Source organism: Arachis stenosperma, chromosome 7 (genome assembly GCF_014773155.1).
Source record: "Arachis stenosperma cultivar V10309 chromosome 7, arast.V10309.gnm1.PFL2, whole genome shotgun sequence".
NCBI lineage: Eukaryota > Viridiplantae > Streptophyta > Magnoliopsida > Fabales > Fabaceae > Arachis > Arachis stenosperma.
Window position 1 is genome coordinate 71,180,756 of NC_080383.1, and position 22,385 is coordinate 71,203,140.

The 22,385-nt window shown below is 40.7% G+C and overlaps 1 non-coding gene across 1 annotated transcript; it reads right to left on the bottom strand.

Moving 5' to 3' along the window:
• Positions 1-11,412: 11,412 nt before the first annotated feature.
• Positions 11,413-11,520, bottom strand: LOC130942489 (small nucleolar RNA R71). The gene has a single exon (XR_009071057.1). It is a non-coding gene; the product is annotated as a small nucleolar RNA R71 (small nucleolar RNA).
• Positions 11,521-22,385: the final 10,865 nt, after the last annotated feature.

Consider the following 22,385-nt stretch of genomic DNA (forward strand, 5'->3'; position numbering starts at 1 on the left):
CAAAAATAGGATAAATAATCCCAGCCTCTAGTAATTTAGTGACCTCCTTCTGCACTACCTCCTTCATGGCTGGATTTAGCCTCCTTTGTGGTTGGACCACTGGTTTGGCATTATCCTCCAACAGGATCTTGTGCATGCATCTAGCTGGGCTAATGCCCTTGAGATCACTTATGGACCACCCAAGAGCTGTCTTGTGTGTCCTTAGCACTTGAATCAGTGCTTCCTCTTCCTATGGATTTAAAGCAGAGCTTATAATTACTGGAAAAGTGTCACCCTCTCCCAGAAATGCGTACTTCAGGGATGGTGGTAGAGGTTTGAGTTCAGGTTTGGGAGGTTTATCCTCCTCCTGAGGAATTTTCGAAAATTCCTTTGCTTCCTCTAGTTCTTCTTGATCAGGTTGAGCATCTTTGAAGATGTCCTCAAGCTCTGATTCTAGGCTTTCAGCCATATTGATCTCTTCTACCAGAGAGTCAATAATGTCAGCGCCCATGCAGTCAATTGGTGTGTCTGGATGCTGCATAGCTTTTACAGCATTCAACTTGAACTCATCCTCATTGACTCTCAGGGTTACTTCCCCTCTTTGTACATCAATGAGAGTTCGTCCAGTTGCTAGGAAAGGTCTTCCTAGAATGAGAGTTGCACTCTTGTGCTCCTCCATTTCCAGCACCACAAAGTCAGTTGGAAAGGCAAAGGGCCCAACCTTGACAATCATGTCCTCTATTATGCCTGATGGATGTTTAATGGAGCCATCAGCAAGTTGGAGGCATATCCTGGTTGGTTTGACTTCTCCAGTCAACCCAAGCTTTCTGATAGTGGATGCAAGTATTAGGTTGATGCTTGCTCTAAGATCACATAGGGCTGTCTTGGTGCAAGCGCCCTCTAATGTGCATGGTATCATAAAGCTTCCAGGATCTTGAAGCTTTTCTGGTAAGCTTTTTAGAATGACTGCACTGCATTCTTCAGTGAGAAACACTTTTTTAGTTTCTCTCCAATCCTTCTTATAACTTAAGATCTCTTTCATGAACTTAGCATAAGAAGGTATTTGCTCAAGTGCCTCTGCAAGCGGAATCTTTATTTCAAGAGTCCTTAGATAGTCTGCAAAGCGGGCAAATTGCTTATCCTGTTCCGCTTTGTGGAGTTTCTGAGGATAAGGCATCTTGGCTTGATATTCTTCAACCTTAGATGCTGCAGGTTTATTCCTTACAGAAGTAGTTGAAGAAGCCTTGTTAGAGGGATTACTGTCAGCACTCTCAGGTGTCTGATCTTCCCTTGGCGTATGAACGCCAGGATTGGGTGGAAAATGGGCGTTTAACGCCAACTTTTCCCCCTTTTTTGGCGTTTGAACGCCAGAACTGGGCAAGGAATGGGCGTTTAACGCCAGCTTTCCTTCCCTTTCTGGCGTTTGAACGCCAATAACATTCCTCTCTGGGCTCTTACTGTCCTCAGAGGGATTTTGAACAGTGGGTTGGTTATCCTCTGTCAATTGTTCCTTGTTTGGCTTTTTGCTCTTTTGAGCAGTGTTATTCAGTGTCTTCCCATTCCTCAGTTGAACTGCTTGACATTCCTCTGTTATCTGTTTAGATATTTGCTGTTTTGCTTGATTCAACTGCAGTTCTATGCTCTTGTTAGCAACCTTAGTATCATGGAGCATTTCTTTAAATTCTGCTAACTATTCAGTCATCAGGAGCAATTGTTGATTAAGCTCATTCATCTGTTCTTGAGGATTAGGATCAGTGACTACTGTCATGACTTCCTCTTTTGGAGAGAACTCATTGCTAGAGTACAAATATTGGTTTCTAGCAACAGTGTCTATAAGCTCTTGAGCTTCTTCAATTGTCTTCCTCATGTGTATAGATCCACCAGCTGAGTGGTCTAAAGACATCTGAGCTTTTTCTGTAAGCCCATAGTAGAAGATGTCTAACTGTACCCACTCTGAAAACATTTCAGAGGGGCATTTTCTAAGCATACCTCTATACCTCTCCCAGGCATTATAAAGGGATTCATTATCCTCTTGTTTAAAGCCTTGGATGTCCAGCCTTAGCTGTGTCATCCTCTTTGGAGGGTAAAAATGATTCAGGAATTTGTCTGATAACTGTTTCCATGTTTTTATGCTTGCTGTAGGTTGGTTATTCAACCACCTTTTAGCTTGATCTTTTACAGCAAATGGAAACAGTAATAGTCTGTAGACATCCTGATCTACCTCTTTATCATGTACTGTGTCAGCAATTTGTAAGAACTGTGCCAGAAATTCAGTAGGTTCTTCCTGTGGAAGATCGGAATACTGGCAATTTTGCTGCACTATGATAATGAGTTGAGGATTTAGCTCAAAGCTGCTTGCTTTGATGGGAGGTGTACAGATGCTACTCCCATATGCAGCTGTAATGGTGTTAGCATATGACCCCAGAGTCCTTTTGGACTGATCAATCCCTCTTAGGTCCATAATGGACAAAAGGGAAATGATAATGATTGCAAATAGATAAATTTTGTTTTTTTTTTTTTTGAATTAACGAAAAAAATTAAAATAAAACAAAAGAAAATTAAAATAAAAATTCAAAAATCAAAAAGAAAATAAGATCAAAGCAAATTGAGAACTGAATCAATTAGTTAATTAAAAAGATTTTGAAAATAGCAATTAGAAAGATATGATTGAAAAAAAAATTTTATGAAAAAGATTTGATTTTTGAAAAGAGGAAAGAGAAAAACACAAAAAGACACCAAACTTAAAATTTTTAGAAAATCAAACACTAATTTTCGAAAATCTTAAAGGGAAAAACACAAAGAGGACACCAAATTTAGAATTTTTATGAATCAAAAAAGGGACTAAGAACATGCAAAATCGAAAATTAAAAGAAAAACAAAGGCATGCGATTGACACCAAACTTAAAATATGAAACTAGACTCAACTAAAAGACTCTAAACCAATAAAAACAAAACGGTCCTAATCTAAGCAACAAGATAAGCCGTCAGTTGTCCAAACTCGAACAATCCCCGGCAACGGCGCCAAAAACTTGGTGCACGAAATTGCAATAACACTTTTGCAATCCCGCACAACTAACCAGCAAGTGCACTGGGTCGTCCAAGTAATACCTTGCGTGAGCAAGGGTCGATCCCACGGAGATTGTCGGCTTGAAGCAAGCTATGGTTATCTTGTAAATCTTAGTCAGGATATCAGAAATTATCAGGATTGATTGTAAAAAGCAAAAGAACATGAATTGGTTACTTGTTTTTCAGTAATGGAGAATAGGTTGAGGCTTTGGAGATGCTCCATCTTCTGAATCTCTGCTTTCCTACTGTCTTCTTCATCAAACACGCAAGGCTCCTTCCATGGCAAACTGTATGTAGGGTTTCACCGTTGTCAGTGGCTACCTCCCATCCTCTCAGTGAAAATGTTCCTATGCTCTGTCACAGCATGGCTAATCATCTGTCGGTTCTCGGTCAGGCCGGAATAGAATCCATTGATTCTTTTGCGTCTGTCACTAACGCCCCGCCTGCTAGGAGTTTGAAGCACGTCACAGTCATTCAGTCATTGAATCCTACTCAGAATACCACAGACAAGGTTTAGACCTTCCAGATTCTCTTGAATGCCGCCATCAGTTCTAGCTTATACCACGAAGATTCTGGTTAAGGAATCCAAGAGATATCTACTCAATCTAAAGTAGAACAGAGGTGGTTGTCAGGCACATGTTCATAGTTGAGAATGATGATGAGTGTCACGGATCATCACATTCATCCGGGTTAAGAGCAAGTGATATCTTAGAATAGAAGCAAGCATGATTGAATAAGAAACAGTAGTAATTGCATTAATCCATCAAGACACAGCAGAGCTCCTCACCCCCAACCATGGTGTTTAGAGACTCATGCCGTGGAATGTACACAAAGAAACGTGTAAAATGTCATGAGGTACCGATACAATGTCAAAAGATCCTATTAATAGTAAACTAGTAATCCTAGGGTGTACAGAAATGAGTAATTGACGTAAAAATCCACTTCTGGGTCCACTTGGTGTGTGCTTGGGCTGAGCAATAAAGCATTGTCGTGTAGAGACCTTTTCTGGAGTTAAACGCCAGCTTTTATGCCAGTTTGGGCGTTTAACTCCAAGTTTTATGCCAGTTCCAGCGTTAAACGCTGGAATTTCTGAGGCTGATTTGCCACGCCGGTTTGGGCCATCAAATCTTGGACAAACTATGAACTATCATATATTGCTAGAAAGCCCAGGATGTCTACTTTCCAACGCCGTTGAGAGCGCGCCAATTGGGCTTCTGTAGCTCCAGAAAATCCACTTCGAGTGCAGGGAGGTCAGAATCCAACAGCATCTGCAGTCCTTTTCAGTCTCTGAATCAGATTTTTGCTCAGAACCTTCAATTTCAGTCAGAAAATACCTGAAATCACAGAAAAACACACAAACTCATAGTAAAGTCCAGAAAAGTGAATTTTAACTAAAAACTACTAAAAATATACTAAAAACTAACTAAAAGATACTAAAAACATACTAAAAACAATGCCAAAAAGCGTACAAATTATTCGCTCATCACCTTCACATACGACATGCACACCACCATCAGTCAGACAAGGCAAATAAAATACACACTAGTGGTTACTTGATTTAATAATCATAACATACCCATATTCGTATACTCAGGAAATTTCGGGGCATGCATGGCTTCGAGATCTAGAGTCTGCATAAAAGATGCAACACCAAAGGGGTGCCGGCTTACAATCGCATCCGCTTCATTTTATACCGCCGGATTGCTTGCCAATTCTCCGTCATTGTTTTCGTCATCGACTTCATAGTTGGCTTCGAACTCCTCTTCGCTGTCGTTGTTATCTTCTTTCTCAATCTATATCCCCGAACTCGTCAACATTGACATCCTCACCAACCGCGTCCATCTCGGAATGCTGTTCGAATTCAACGTACAACTCTATTATCGACACGTGAAATTGGGTTTGTTAATAAATACAGAACATCTGCTGCATACTTGCGTCGTCAGTGATGAGCATTATTTGAAACTGTATTAGCCTACCAAATACTTGTATAGGATTCCTATATAAAATTTTGCTCACTATTTTCGAAATGTGACTCTGTATGTTATCACAAAGACCATTTTGTAACTCTACAAAATTCATAGTGCATGGAATAGCAAATGACAACAGACATTCACAAACAAATGTCACTCCTTCGTGTGTGTTTGATATAATCTCACTGTTATAATACACTCGCAAGTTGATAATATCTTCCATAACTTCAATCTCACCTAACTCGACTTTTTTGACACAACTAACTACCAAAAAAATTCAGAACTATAACATAGTTGCAAGAAAAAAGAATAGGAGGAGTAGAAGTGGAGTGAGGCATTTGTGTGAATCTTGTTTCGTATTTATAGGCTGGACCCTTAGTTAAAATAGTTTTTTTTAAATAAAACGCAACCTGTGTTTTAGACTTTCGAAAAAAATTTATGACACTTTAAAAACGCAACCTACGTTTTGTTTCTTCCAAAAAAAAAGCTGACACAAAATAAAAAATATAAGCTGCGTTTTGTTATTTCAAAAAAAAAAAAAACATATTGCTCCACATTACTAAACGTAGGTTGTGTTTGGGCTGAAACAAAATAAAAAAATTGAAAAACTTCAAAAAATTAGAATGCAGGTTACGTTTTAGGTTGACACCATAGCAGTAAAATTTTTTTGTTTATGTCTATTTTATTGCACTACACCAACATTTTTTCATAAAAAAAAAATGAGCCACGTTTTAAAGACATGCTGATTGTCCTTTATTTCTAGGCTTTACAAGTGTGACATAAAAATCTTCACTAAAATCCAAAACAAGCATCACCATAATAAAAGTGTGGCGGCTAACCACTTTTGGCCACTTTTTTTAAGAGTGAATAAAAATAAGCATGTTTACATAACATATTCCTAGTAGTGAGATAACAAATAGTGGAAACTTGAAATGTATATATGAAGACAAGGGTAAAAGAGCAGTTTAAAAAATTTGAAACGTTAGCAACTAACACTTCCAAACATAGCACAATTAACTTCTCATGAACATTACACATTCCACCTTTTTTTTCATTGAAGTTATCGTTATACCATTGTCTCCAACCCACCTATCTTGACTTGTTGACTTATGAGATCTGTGATGGTTTCTTTTGCGGTTTTATGTTCTTAGGTCACTCTCAGAAGCATTTTAGGCTTTTGTGTTAAATTTATCAAGGGATGTTAACTTTTAGGTAGCGTTTGGAAGAGAGATAAAGACGGAGAGATTGAGATTGAAAGATAGAGACAAAAAGATTGATACTAAAATAAGTCTCAGTATTGTGTTTGGTGTAAAGTGGGAGATAGAGATTGAAATAAAAATGAAACTCTAATTTAATTTGTAAAAAGGATAAAGTTGGAATTAATTAATTGAAATGGTGGGTATTTTAAGTATAAATTGTTATTAAAGTTTCGGTTTCCGTTCCCAAAAATTTCAGTCCCTTATATCCCTATTTTTTGGAGGTACAGAAATACTAAAATTTTGGAGACAGAGACTGAAATTTTAGTACCAGTCTCTGGACCGACAAACATAATATTGAGTCTTAGTCTCTCCGTCTTTGTTTCAGTACCTCAAAATAAACGCTACCTTAGGGAGCACATATGCATACGTATGCATGCCCTAAACATTTTTCATGTTAGTAGAATTTTTAAAATGCTCAAATATATCTTCAAGAAGAGGTTTTATAAATATATCAGTAATAAGAATTCGGTTTTTCAGTAAATTGATTTTTTAGCTATTTTATAATTTATTCTGCAAAATCTTGAACTACGGTAACCACGGTCCAATAACTATTAATGAGGCAGACTTAATGGTAAAAAAGACGAAAATAAATTAAAAAATGGTAATTAACAGGTCAAACTTGATTTTATGAGGATAGTTAATTTCTCCAAGTCAAATTTGACTAGTAAAAACTAAACGCTTGCTTGCCATTGGTTTAATTTCCTCACTAGAGACATTTTGAGTCAGAAATTCACTTTTAGTGACGATTTTGCATGCACTGGAAAAAAAATTAAGTAATAGAAAAACTCGGAATCAATAGCAAAAGTACTTTCTACCTTGGTAATTGTGTTCTAAGATTAATATTAGTCATCCAATCATGATTTATTTCTTTAAGAATAAATCTTAGCCATTAATTATTTTACCATACGATAAAAGTTACCCCAAACCGAATTTGTGACTAGTATTCCACAAATGATTCTTAGAGATCCCGAATCCTCTTGCTTGTTTTCCAAGTAACACGCCCCTCCCTCTCAGCCTCTCACCCCTCTCTGCTGTGTTTTTAACCCCGGTTAACTGACTGCTGTTAACTGTGGATAATTTCGACACGCAAGCATTTACCAAGCTTCCTCATTTTTATGCCCCCTTCTTTATTAATCCTCAACCCTTGACCACGAAATTGTTAGCCTCATTTTACTATCATTAATTTAGGCAAGACTCAAAATTTTGTTTAAGAAAACATTGATAACAAAATTCACAAAAAACACTTTATGCATTTTGTGAGTTTTTTACCGTGTTTTTGAGAGAGAAAAAGAGTGAAATTTTGCACTTCTTCTCTATGTTCCAGCCCACATTTCTACTGTTCTTCTATTGTTCTTCAAGTGTTCTTCAAGAATCCAAGCTATACAAATACAATTCCTTGCCTGTTTTCACTAATTCTTGTATTTTTATCAAAAATTCAGCAAGGTGAGGCCTTGTTCCTTCTCTATTCTTTTCTATTTTTCCAGTAGTAATCATAACGGATTCTTGCCCTCTTATGTGTCTAAAAAACCTCTCTTGAAGCCCATGTAGAGCACACCTAAAGAGCTATATAAGTTTGATGAGCGGATAATTTGTACGCTTTTTGGCATTGTTTTTAGTATGTTTTTGGTAGTTTTAGTTGAGTTTTTATTATATTTTTATTAGTTTTTAGTTAAAATTCACTTTTCTGGACTTTACTATGAGTTTGTGTGTTTTTCTGTGATTTCAGGTATTTTCTGGCTGAAATTGAGGGATCTGAGCAAAAATCTGATCCAGAGACTCAAAAGGACTACAGATGCTGTTGGATTCTGACCTCCCTGCACTCGAAGTGGATTTTCTGGAGCTACAGAAGCCCAATTGGCGCGCTCTCAACGGCGTTGGAAAGTAGACATCCTGGGCTTTCCAGCAATATATAATAGTCCATACTTTGCCCAAGATTTGATGGCCCAAACCGGCGTCCAAAGTCACCTACAGAAATTCCAGCGTTAAACGCCGGAACTGGCACCAAAATGGGAGTTAAACGCCCAAACTGGCATAAAAGCTGGCGTTTAACTCCAAGAAGAGTCTCTACACGAAAATGCTTCATTGCTCAGCCCAAGCACACACCAAGTGGGCCCGGAAGTGGATTTTTATGTCATTTACTCATCTCTGTACACCCTAGGCTACTAGTTTTCTATATATAGGACCTTTTACTATTGTATTTTCATCTTGGTTCTTCTGGTTCCCTCCTTGGGACCGAAACCAATGATCACTTTGTTCTTATGTATTTTCAACGGTGGAGTTTCTACACACCATAGATTAAGGTGTGGAGCTCTGCTGTACCTCGAGTATTAATGCAATTACTATTGTTCTTCTATTCAATTCCGCTTGTTCTTGTTCCAAGATATCACTTGTTCTTCAACTTGATGAATGTGATGATCTGTGACACTCATCATCATTCTCACTTATGAACAAGGTGACTGACAACCATTCTTGTTCTACAAGCATCCGAGGCTTAGTGAATATCTCTTGGATTCTTTAATCGGAATCTTCGTGGTATAGGCAGGACTTGATGGCGGCATTCAAGAGAATCCGGAAGGTCTAAACCTTGTCTGTGGTATTCTGAGTAGGATTCAATGATTGAATGACTGTGACGTGCTTCAAACCTGTAACCTACTGGGCGTTAGTGACAGACGCAAAAGAGGGATTCTATTCCGGTAGGGGAGGGAACCAAACCGGTGATTGGCAGTACTGTGACAGAGTGCGTGCATTAGCTTTCACTGCGAGGATGGGAGGTAGCCATTGACAACGGTGAAACCCTACACGAGCTTGCCATGGAAAGGAGTAAGAAGGATTGGATGAAGGCAGTAGGAAAACAGAGAGACGGAAGGGAAGGCATCTTCATACGCTTGTCTGAAGCTCTTACACCAATGATATATATAAGTATCTCTATCTTTATCTTTATGCTTTATTCGTTTATCACTATACCCATTTGAGTCTGCCTGACTGAGAATTACAAGGTGACCATAGCTTGCTTCATACCACCAATCTCCGTGGGATCGACCCTTACTCGCGTAAGGTATTACTTGGACGACCCAGTGCACTTGCTGGTTAGTTGTGTGAAGTTGTAGTGATCACAATTTCGCGCACCAAGTTTTTGGCGCCGTTGCCGGGGATTGTTCTTGTGTATGGACAACTGACGATTCATCTTGTTGCTTAGATTAGGTATTTTTCTTCAGAGTTCTTAAGAATGAATTCTAGTGTTTCAAGGTGATGTTCTTATCATCACCAAAGCTGATTGATCTTCATCAATTTAGCTCTTGAATGCAATGTCTTGCTGAAGCTTAGCTAGCTATGTCTAATTCCTTTAGACTAAAGCTTTAGACTAACATTGCATGATTCCTGGAATTCTCATTAAGAATTTTGATACCTTTATTTTCCTTTTCACTTAATTTTCGAAAAAGCACAAAAAAATTACAAAATCATAAAATCCAAAAATATTTCTTGTTTGAGTCTAGAGTCTCATCTTAAGTTTGGTGTCAATTGCATGTTTCTGTTCTTCTTGCATTTTCGTTTTTATGCATGTGTCTTCACTAATCTTCAAGTTGTTCTTGATGATTTCCTTGTTTTGATCTTTGAATTCTATTGACTTGAGTGTTTTGTTGTTTCTCATATGCATTCTCATCTTGTTAGTGTCAGTAGTATACAAACTGCTAAGTTTGGTGTCTTGCATGCATTGTTATTTGATTTTAGTTGCATTTTTATTATTAAAAATCCAAAAATATTTTTAATTTGTGTCTTTTTCAAGTCAATAATACAGAGAATTGAAGATTCAGAACATACTGCAGAGGAATCACACAGAAAAAGCTGGGCATTCAAAAATGCCCAGTGAAGAAGGACAGACTGGCGTTTAACGCCAGGATGGCACAAGGGGGAAGATTTTGTTTTTCAAATCAATTTTTTTTCAAGTTTTCAAAGTTTTTCAAAATCAAATCTTTTTCAAATCATATCTTTTCAATCAAATGTTTTCAAAATCAATTTCTTTCCTTTTTCAAAAATACTTACTAACAATTAATGATTTGATTGAACATTTTTTGCCTTTTCTGTTAAGGAAGGTTTTATGCTTGAATCATATCTTTTCTTGTTAGGCAAGTCATTAATTTTTAAAATCATATCTTTTCAAATTGTTTTCAAATCATATCTTTTAAAATTGTTTTCAAATCATATTTTCTCAATCACAATTTTTTTTAAACCAATCATATCTTCTTAACCACATCTTTTTCAAAATATTTTTCAATCAAATCTTTTTAACTTCTAATTTCAAAATCTTTTTCAAAAATCACTTGATTTCTTTCCCACTCTTTTTTTCGAGAATCAATTAGTGTTTTTCAAAAATTTTTCAAAATCTTTCACTTAATTTTCGAAAATTACTTCCCTTCTTCTCACATCCTTCTATTTTTGGACTAACACTATCCCTTAATGCAAAATTCGAACTCCATCTTCTTTGATAAGTTCGAATTTTCTACCTCTGTCTTCCATTTTTCTTCCTCTGACACCCCAAGGAATCTCTATACTGTGACATAGAGGATTCCATATTTTCTTGTTCTCTTCTCTTTCATATGAGCAGGAACAAAGACAAAGGCATTCTTGTTGAAGCTGACCCTGAACCTGAAAGGACCTTGAAGAGAAAGCTAAGAGAAGCCAAAACACAACTCTCTTTAGAGGACCTGACCGAAATCTTCAAGGAAGAAGAAGCCATGGCAGCCGAAAATAACAACAATGCCAACAATGCAAGGAAGGTGCTGGGTGACTTTACTGCACCTACTCCCAACTTCTATGGGAGAAGCATCTCTATCCCTGCCATTGGAGCAAACAACTTTGAGCTTAAGCCTCAATTAGTTTCTCTAATGCAACAGAATTGCAAGTTCCATGGACTTCCAATGGAAGATCCTCATCAGTTTTTAGCTGAGTTCTTGCAAATCTGTGACACAGTCAAGACTAATGGGGTAGACCCTGAAGTCTATAGACTCATGCTATTCCCTTTTGCTGTAAGAGACAGAGCTAGAATATGGTTGGATTCTCAACCTAAAGAAAGCCTGGACTCTTGGGAAAAGCTAGTCAATGCCTTCTTGGCAAAGTTCTTTCCACCACAAAGATGGAGTAAGCTTAGAGTGGAAGTCCAAACCTTCAGACAGAAGGATGGAGAATCCCTCTATGAAGCTTGGGAAAGATACAAACAATTAATCAGAAGATGTCCTTCAGACATGCTTTCTGAATGGAGCATCATAGGTATTTTCTATGATGGTCTCTCTGAACTATCTAAGATGTCCTTGGATAGCTCTGCTGGAGGATCTCTTCATCTGAAGAAGACGCCTGCAGAAGCTCAAGAATTGATTGAAATGGTTGCAAATAACCAATTCATGTACACTTCTGAAAGGAATCCTGTGAACAATGGGACTAGTCAGAAGAGAGGAGTTCTTGAGATTGACACTCTGAATGCCATATTGGCTCAGAATAAAATATTGACTCAACAAGTCAATTTGATTTCTCAAAGTCTGTCTGGAATGCAAAATGCACCAAACAGTACTAAGGATGCTTCATCTGAGGAAGAAGCTTATGATCCTGAGAACCCTTCCATGGAAGAGGTGAATTACCTAGGAGAACCCTATGGAAATACCTACAATTCTTCATGGAGAAATCACCCAAATCTCTCATGGAAGAATCAAGAGAGACCTCAACAAGGTTTCAATAACAATAATGGTGGAAGAAACAGGTTTAGCAATGGCAAGCCTTTTCCATCATCTTCTCAGCACAGACAGAGAGTTCTAAGCAGAATACTTCTGACTTAGCAACAATGGTCTCTGATCTAATAAAGACCACTCAAAGTTTCATGAATGAAACAAGGTCCTCCATCAGAAATTTGGAAGGACAAGTGGGTCAGCTGAGCAAGAAAGTTACTGAACTCCCTCCTAGTACTCTCCCAAGTAATACAGAAGAAAATCCAAAAGGAGAGTGCAAGGCCATCAACATGGCCGAATATGGAGAGGAAAGAGAGGAAGAAGACGCCACTGAGAAAGACCCCAGTGGGCGTGTACCAATCTCCTCTGAGTTCCTCAATGAGGAACAATGGGAATCTGAGGCTCAAAATGAGACCATAGAGATTCCATTGGACTTACTTCTGCCTTTCATGAGCTCTGATGAGTATTCTTCCTCTGAAGAGGATGAGTATGTCACTAAAGAGCAAGTTGCTAAATACCTTGGAGCAATCATGAAGCTAAATGACAAGTTATTTGGAAATGAGACTTGGGAAGATGAACTTCCCTTGCTCACCAAAGAACTGGATGACTTGTCTAGGCAGAAACTGCCTCAAAAGAGGCAGGATCCTGGGAAGTTTTCTATACCTTGTACCATAGGCACCATGACCTTCAAGAAGGCCTTGTGTGACTTAGGGTCAAGTGTAAACCTCATGCCCCTCTCTGTAATGGAGAATTAGGGATCTTTGAGGTGCAAGCTGCAAGAATCTCATTAGAGATGGCAGACAATTCAAGAAAACAAGCTCATGGACTTGTAGAGAATGTTTTGGTTAAGATTGAAGACCATTACATCCCTACTGATTTCATAGTCCTAGAAACTGGGAAGTGCATGGATGAAAACATCATCCTTGGCAGACCCTTCCTAGCCACAGCAAAGGCTGTGATTGATGTTGATAGAGGAGAGTTGATCATTCAAGTGAATGAAGAATCCTTGGTGTTTAAGGCTCAAGGATATCCCTCTGTCACCATGGAGAAGAAGCATGAAGAGCTTCTCTCAAATCAGAGACAAGCAGAGCCCCCACAGTCAAACTCTAAGTTTGGTGTTGGGAGGCCACAACCAAACTCTAAGTTTGGTGTTGAACCCCCACATTCAAACTCTAAGTTTGGTGTTGGGAGGTTCCAACATTGCTCTGAGTATCTGTGAGGCTCCATGAGAGCCCTCTGTCAAGCTACTGACATTAAAGAAGCGCTTGTTGGGAGGCAACCCAATGTTTTATAATTAACTATTTCCTTTTGTTATTTTATCTTTTTTGTAGGTTGATGATCATAAGAAGTCACAAAATCCATTGAAAAAGCAAAAACAGAATGAAAAACAGGAAGAAAAACAGCATACCCTGGAGGAAGAATTCACTGGCGTTTAAACGCCAGTGAGGCTAGCAGATGGGCGTTTAACGCCCAGTCTGGCACCCTTCTGGGCGTTTAACGCCAGAAAGGGGCACCAGACTGGCGTTAAACGCCAGGAAAGGGCTAGAACCTGGCGTTAAACGCCAGAAATGGGCACCAGCCCGGCGTTTAACGCCAGAATTGGCTCAAAACGTGGATTTTGATGCCATTTGGTGCAGGGATGACTTTTCCTTGACACCTAAGGATCTGTGGACCCCACAGGATCCCCAAACAACCCCACCACTCTCTCTTCTTCTTCACCCATTCACCAATCACCTCAACATCTCTTTCTCTTCACCACTCACATCCATCCTTCATAAACCACTACTTCTTCCCCTTCTGGCCGAACCACAAAGCCATCTCCCTCTCCTCCATTTCTTCTTCTTCTACTCTCTTCTTTCTTCTTTTGCTCGAGGACGAGCAAACCTTTTAAGTTTGGTGTGGTAAAAGCATTGCTTTTTGTTTTTCCATAACCATTTATGGCATCCAAAGCCGGTTCAACTGAGAAGGCATGACCTCAAGCCCATCACTAGGAAGAAGATGGAGCAAACAAGAGACCCCTCTCATCAAGAAATCCCTGAGATACCTCAAGGGATGCACTTTCCTCCACAAGACTACTGGGAGCAAATTAACACCTCTCTAGGAAAATTAAGTTCCAACATGGGACAACTAAGGGTGGAGCACCAAGAACATGCCATCCTCCTCCATGAAATTGGAGAAGATCAAAGGATCATGAGAGAGGAGCAACAAAGACAAGGAAGAGACATTGAGGAGCTCAAGCACTCCATAGGATCTTCAAGAGAAAGAAAGAGCCGCCATCACTAAGGTGGACCCGTTCCTTGATTTCCTTGTTCTTTATTCTTCTGTTTTTCGAATTTTAGTGCTTTATGTTTATCCATGTTTGTGTCTTATGATCATTAGTGTCTTAGTGTCTATGCCTTAAAGCTATGAATATGAATCCATCACCTTTCTTAAATGAAAACTGTTTTTATTACAAAAGAACAAGAAGTACAGGATTTCAAATTCATCTTTAAAACTAGCTTAATTAGTTTGATGTGGTGACAATACTTGTTGTTTTCTGAATGTATGCTTAAACAGTGCATATGTCTTTTGAATTTGTGGTTCATGAATGTTAAAATTGTTGGCTCTTGAAAGAATGATGAAAAAGGAGACATGTTACTGAGGATCTGAAAAATCATAAAAATGATTCTTGAAGCAAGAAAAAGCAGTGAATACAAAAAAAAAAAGAGAGAAAAAGAAGGAGAAAGACGAAAAAAAAGGGGAAAGAAAAAGAAAAAGAAAGAAATAAAGTTGTGATCCAAGGCAATAAGAGTGTGCTTAAGAACCCTGGACACCTCTAATTGGGGACTTTAGCAAAGCTGAGTCACAATCTGAAAAGGTTCACCCAATTATGTGTCTGTGGCATGTATGTATCCGGTGGTAATACTGGAAGACAGAGTGCTTTGGGCCACGGCCAAGACTCAATAAGTAGCTGTGTTCAAGAATCATCATACTTAACTAAGAGAATCAATAACACTATCTGGATTCTGAGTTCCTAAAGAAGCCAATCATTCTGAATTTCAAAGGATAAAGTGAGATGCCAAAACTGTTCGGAGACAAAAAGCTACTAGTCCCGCTCATCTAATTTGGAGCTTAGTTTCATTGATAATTTGGAGTCTATAGTATATTCTCTTCTTTTTATCTTATTTGATTTTCAGTTGCTTGAGGACAAGCAATAATTTAAGTTTGGTGTTGTGATGAGCGGATAATTTGTACGCTTTTTGGCATTGTTTTTAGTATGTTTTTGGTAGTTTTAGTTGAGTTTTTATTATATTTTTATTAGTTTTTAGTTAAAATTCACTTTTCTGGACTTTACTATGAGTTTGTGTGTTTTTCTGTGATTTCAGGTATTTTCTGGCTGAAATTGAGGGATCTGAGCAAAAATCTGATCCAGAGACTCAAAAGGACTACAGATGCTGTTGGATTCTGACCTCCCTGCACTCGAAGTAGATTTTCTGGAGCTACAGAAGCCCAATTGGCGCGCTCTCAACGGCGTTGGAAAGTAGACATCCTGGGCTTTCCAGCAATATATAATAGTCCATACTTTGCCCAAGATTTGATGGCCCAAACCGGCGTCCAAAGTCACCTACAGAAATTCCAGCGTTAAACGCCGGAACTGGCACCAAAATGGGAGTTAAACGCCCAAACTGGCATAAAAGCTGGCGTTTAACTCCAAGAAGAGTCTCTACACGAAAATGCTTCATTGCTCAGCCCAAGCACACACCAAGTGGGCCCGGAAGTGGATTTTTATGTCATTTACTCATCTCTGTACACCCTAGGCTACTAGTTTTCTATATATAGGACCTTTTACTATTGTATTTTCATCTTGGTTCTTCTGGTTCCCTCCTTGGGACCGAAACCAATGATCACTTTTGTTCTTATGTATTTTCAACGGTGGAGTTTCTACACACCATAGATTAAGGTGTGGAGCTCTGCTGTACCTCGAGTATTAATGCAATTACTATTGTTCTTCTATTCAATTCTGCTTGTTCTTGTTCCAAGATATCACTTGTTCTTCAACTTGATGAATGTGATGATCTGTGACACTCATCATCATTCTCACTTATGAACAAGGTGACTGACAACCATTCTTGTTCTACAAGCATCCGAGGCTTAGTGAATATCTCTTGGATTCTTTAATCGGAATCTTCGTGGTATAGGCAGGACTTGATGGCGGCATTCAAGAGAATCCGGAAGGTCTAAACCTTGTCTGTGGTATTCTGAGTAGGATTAAATGATTGAATGACTGTGACGTGCTTCAAACCTGTAACCTACTGGGCGTTAGTGACAGACGCAAAAGAGGGATTCTATTCCGGTAGGGGAGGGAACCAAACCGGTGATTGGCAGTACTGTGACAGAGTGCGTGCATTAGCTTTCACTGCGAGGATGGGAGGTAGCCATTGACAACGGTGAAACCCTACACGAGCTTGCCATGGAAAGGAGTAAGAAGGATTGGATGAAGGCAGTAGGAAAGCAGAGAGACGGAAGGGAAGGCATCTTCATACGCTTGTCTGAAGCTCTTACACCAATGATATACATAAGTATCTCTATCTTTATCTTTATGCTTTATTCGTTTATCACTATACCCATTTGAGTCTGCCTGACTGAGAATTACAAGGTGACCATAGCTTGCTTCATACCACCTGTTCCGAGGGTTACCTGAAACGTGTAGCTCGGTCTTCTGGCAAGGCCCGAGGTGGGGGGTCTGTGACCCGAGCTGGTTGTGCTGAACGGCGGGGGGTTGTACCTGCAATGACACTCCGATGCTTAAGTTAGCATGGGTCCAAGCAGATATCAAGTAGAATTAGAGTATGAGTTATACCTGGGTGCTCCAGTGTATTTATAGTAGTTGGCTGCGATCATCCCTGGATAAGATATTCTTATCTTATCTTATCTTTTGGGAGATTCATCTCTATCTTTGCGGAACCGCCTTTCCCAGGCCCTTTCGGCCTTTAGGTTTTGGGCTTAGTTCCTTCTGATGGGCCTTTCTTTGGCCTGTTTGTCCGAGGTCCGACCTCGAACGTGGGCCTTGGGTCGAGGTCGGGCCTTCTATCAGTATGACCGAGTTTGGAGAGCTCGGTCAGGGTATGAACAGTGCCCCTGCCCGAGTTCGTCTTTTTTCGGAAGGTCGAGCTCGGGCATAGTAGTTTTTCAAAATTTGAAAACGGTCGTTTCAGCATTTATTGCTTGTTACCGTTTCTTCCTCGATTTTCGTGCGGCGCTCTGTGGAGGCTTTATTTATTTGCCCCTTTCTTCATTTTTCTTTGTTTATTCATCACTTCTTTTCGAGCATCTTCTCTTCTTTCTCTCTGTTCTTCGTCTTCCATTTTTTGTGCATTTTTTCAGAGTTCTTTTCTGCGCCGCCGTTTTTCCTTTCGTCGGAGCTCGTCGCTTTCTTCTTTTCCAGGTTTGCTTTTTTCGCTTTTATTCTTCGTACGCTTCTTTTTTCTGATATCTTCTATGCCCGGGTTGCCCCGAAAAGAGGCGCCGCTATTGCTTTGTATGTGTGTGTGGGGGGACTCTTTCTCCGATCCATTTTTGTTATTCGAGTTGCTGCCTTCTTGTTTGTAAAAGAACTTTGCTTTCTTTTGTTTTTGTTGAATTTGGTTTTTCTGCCTTTGTGTGATTTTTGTCTTGCTGTTGTATTCTTTCTTTGTAGGCAAGATTTTTTTTATGTCTCGAAAGGTGTTTCAAGCAATGTCGACCAAGATTCCGAGTGGTCTAGGTTGGGTAGATCCTGCTCCTTTAAGGGTCCCGTCTGTTGTAGATTCTGAGTATCTGATTAGGTTCCGTAGGGAGTGTAGTATTTGTGAGAACAGGGAGTCTGAGCGGGATTACGAGTTAGCAGCCCCGGAGTCCGAGGAGAGGGTATGTTTTCCGCCGTTAGAGAGTTCCGAGAAACTTTTCTTCTATGCTTATGATTGTTTCTTCTCCAAGCTAGGTGTCCGTCTTCCTTTCACCGACCTGGAATCCGAGGTCCTTTGGTCTTGTAACCTTGCCCCTACACAACTCCATCCGAACTCTTGGGCGTTTCTAAAGCTTTTCCAACTTTTGTGTCAGATTTTAGGCGTCTCCCCTTCTGTTCTCTTTTTCTTATCTGTTTGTACTGACGAAGCCGGGGTCGGGTGCTGGGAAGGTGTCCTGGGTTTCGTTTAGGGCTAACCAGGGTAGGAAATTTTGCACTTTGTATGATGAGTCGTTTCACGATTTCAAAAACTATTACTTCAAAGTCCGGGCTGTTGGAGATGTCCGACCTTTTTTCTTAGATGAGAGTGGGGAGCCTTCGTTTCCTCTTTGTTGGCAAGAGAGTGTGGTGTCGGTTAAGTACACTTTCGAGAGTCTAGATGAGGTGGAACAGGCTTTCGTTGGTGTGTTGAGCAGTCTATGGGGTCGGGCACCTCACTTGGATACGAAGAAAATGTTGGGAGATCCAAGCCTTCTCCGTTCCGAGTTAGGTAGTTCCCGACCTCTTTTGAGATTTCATTTTCATATTTTGACTTTGTTTTGATCTTTCTGTTTGATAACCTCTTTGTTTCGTTTCTGCAGAGATGTCTTCTCAGGCTGATTCTATGAAGTTTCTCCGTCGAGCGAAGAAATCTGCGGCATCTCGGAATATCGAGGCTGAAGCTTCTCCCCGACCTTCTCCGCAGAAGACTACAATTGGTGTTCAGACTCGGTCGAAGACCATTCCGGTCCCTCAGTTCCGAGCTATAACTCAGGATCCTCCGACCTCCGGACCCGGTCAGCTTTCCCCGACCTCGACCTCGGGTCCTCCCCCCAAGAGACAGAAGACTTCCCGAGAGCCTGCTGGTTTCAATGACAAGGATTTCGATGCTCTCGGTTGGGTTGAGCAGCACATTCTTCCTCAGACTTTTATTTCTACTGATGATGCGTCCATGGAGCATCACTTTCAGTATATGGCGCGGAGTTGTGTTCGGATGGCTAGCCTTCATGCCGCCATTGCTCGGGAGTTTAAGAAAGCTCCCCTTGGGGCGACCAGCTCCCGACTTGAGAAGGCCCGGTCCGAGCTTGATAAGGTTAGTCAGCTGAAGGATGCTAGGATTGCCGAGCTGGAGGAGTCTTTGGAGGAAGAGAAGACTAGGGCTACCGCGGCTGTGGCGGTGGCGAAGACGTCTGAGGAGATGGCGAGGGTGGCGACGGAGAACTATACCAAGCTGTATGCTGAGCTTGTGGAGACGAAGGAGAAGCTGCAATCTGCTCGGGATGACTTTTATGAGCTGGAAGATAATGTGGCCAAGGGTATGGATGCTATGTTTGTGAATTTGAGGGATCAGGTCCGGGTTCTTGCTCCCGAATTGGATCTCAGTTTGTTCAGTACGGATAACATGGTTGTGGAGGGGAAGATTGTTCCTGCCCCTGTTGAGGATGAGGTTCCGATGTCCGACCCCAAGGCTCCGGTGTCCGACCCGAGGCTCCGGTCGTGAACCCGACTTCACCTTTGGCCGAGGATAGAGTTGGTATGGAGGTTCCAAGCGATGGTGCTGTTCCTGCAGTCCCGATATCCATGTTTCAGCCAGGTGTTGATGCGGAGTCTGGAAAGGGCCTTGATCCTCTGTAATTTTTTGTACTTTTGTGCTTTTGCCGACCTGTGGGCTTTTTGTTTTTGGATGTTTTCTGCAAACATTTGGACACCTGTTCTGCTATTTTAGCTACTCTTGTAGCTTTATTATGCCATGCTTTGTGTTTCGATTGTCTCGTTCCGCTTTTATGCTTTTTAGTTGTTCTCGGGTAACAACTTTTTAGCTAGCGTTTTGACTTCTCGCTTTTTGCTTTTTTAGTTGTTTTTGGGTAACAACTTTTTAGCTAGCGCTTTGACTTCTCGCTTTTTGCTTCTTAGTTGTTTTTGGGTAACAACTTTTTAGCTAGTGCCTTGACTTTCTCGCTTTTTGCTTTTTAGTTGTTTTTGGGTAACAACCTTTTAGCTAGCGCCTTGACTTTCTCGCTTTTTGCTTTTTAGTTGTTTTTGGGTAACAACTTTTTAGCTAGCGCCTTGACTTGGTAACAACTTTTTAGCTAGCGCCTTGACTTTCTCGCTTTTTGCTTTTTAGTTGTTTTTGGGTAACAACTTTTTAGCTAGCGCCTTGACTTTCTCGCTTTTTGCTTTTTAGTTGTTTTTGGGTAACAACTTTTTAGCTAGCGCCTTGACTTTCTCGCTTTTTGCTTTTAGTTGTTTTTGGGTAACAACTTTTAGCTAGCGCCTTGACTTTCTCGCTTTTTGCTTTTTAGTTGTTTTTGGGTAACAACCTTTTAGCTAGCGCCTTGACTTTCTCGCTTTTTGCTTTTTAGTTGTTTTTGGGTAACAACTTTTTAGCTAGCGCCTTGACTTTCTCGCTTTTTGCTTTTTAGTTGTTTTTGGGTAACAACTTTTTAGCTAGCGTTTCTCGAAGTCCTGGTTCTTTGCCAGCTTCTTTCTTGGGTCCGAGTTTACTCTCGGACATCGGGATCCTTGAGTACCCCTTTGGTCAGGTCCGACTTCGTTGTTTGGTCGGCCTTTTTTAAGTTATTTTTGTAACTTCTTTTCTATTTGGCTTTTTGAGCCATTTCAGAGTTACTTTTATAACTTCTCACATTAATTTGAACCTCGTCGCTTCATCTTTGCCGACCTCGTATGGCCTTTGGCAAATGATTTTTTGCGTTTTGACGAGCATAAATTAATGCGCCTTGGTGGGGTACTTTTTAGGATATGCTTTATAACGAGAAAGAGAAAATAAAGAAATTTGATTAGTACTAAAAAAAAAAGAAGAATATGTACAAAGTGTTTACCCTTTTGACTAGGCCGGGTGTCCTACTTAACCGGGTGTCTCATTAAAAAACCCTCGTGGGGAAAAAGAGTACACCTCGGGTTAAGTTTTTCTAGCTGTAGTATCGTCTTAGGTTACAGGCGTGCCAGGTTCTGGGCAGCTCATTGCCTTCTAGGTCGGATATCTTGTAGTAGCCTGTCCCTAAAACTTCTGTTACTTTGTAGGGCCCTTTCCAATTTGCGGCTAGCTTTCCTTCTCCCGATTTTTGTGTTCCGATGTCGTTTCGGATTAAAATCAGGTCGTGAGTGGAGAAGCTTCGTTTTATCACCTTTCGGTTATATCTGAGGGCCGTTCGTCGTTTTAAGACTTCTTCTCTGATTCGGGCTCTTTCTCGGACCTCGGGTAGGAGGTCGAGTTCTTCCCTTTGTGCCTGAGGGTTGCCTCCTTCGTTGTAGAAGATGGTTCTGGGTGATCCTTCGTCTATTTCGACGGGAATCATTGCCTCCATTCCGTAGGCTAGTCGGAATGGGGATTCTCCTGTTGTAGAGTGCGGGGTTGTCCGATATGCCCATAATACCTGGGGGAGTTCATCGGCCCATGCCCCTTTGGCCTCTTGGAGTCTTCGTTTTAACCCGGCTAAGATGACTTTATTTGCGGCCTCTGCTTGTCCATTGGCTTGCGGGTGTTCGACCGATGTGAACTGCTGTTTGATTTTTAGCTCGGCCACCAAGTTCTGAAAACTTGTGTCTGTGAACTGTGTTCCATTGTCTGTTGTGATGGAGTAGGGGACTCCGAACCTCGTGACAATGTTTTTGTATAGGATTTTACGGCTTTTCTGAGCCGTAATAGTGGCTAAGGGTTCAGCCTCGATCCACTTTGTGAAGTAGTCGACCCCTACTATGAGGTACTTGACTTGCCCCGGTCCTTGTGGGAATGGGCCGAGTAGGTCGAGTCCCCACTTTGCGAAGGGCCATGGTGCGGTGATGCTTATGAGGTCTTCGGGCGGTGCTTTGTGAAAATTGGCGTGTTTTTGGCAGGGGGGGCATATTTTCACAAACTCTGCCGCGTCTCTTTGCAAGGTCGGCCAGTAGAACCCGGCTCTGACTATTTTCTTGGACAGGGCCCGGGCTCCGAGATGGTTCCCACACATGCCTTTGTGGACTTCTTCGAGGACGCTCTTTGTTTCTGTGGTCGGGACGCACCTCAGGAGGGGGTTTGAGAATCCTCTTCTGTATAATACGTCGTGGATTAACGTGTAGTTCTGGGCGTCTTTTGTAAGCCTTTTAGCTTCTTTTCTTTCGGCGGGGAGAGTTCCCGATTTCAGATAGTTGAGTATGGGGGTTATCCATCCTTGTTGTTGCCGGATATATTAGTATTTCTTCCTCCCTTAACACGGAGGGGGATTGTAGAGTTTCTTGGAGGAGACTTCTGTTGTTCCCTCCGGGCTTGGTGCTAGCAAGTTTTGAGAGGGCGTCTGCCCGGGCATTTTGCTCCCGGGGTATGTGCTGGATTTGTATTTCCGGGAAGTGTCGTAATTGCGCCTGTGTTTGGTCTAGGTATTTTTTCATAGTAGGGTCTTTGGCCTGGTAGCTTCCATTTACTTGTGATGTGACGACC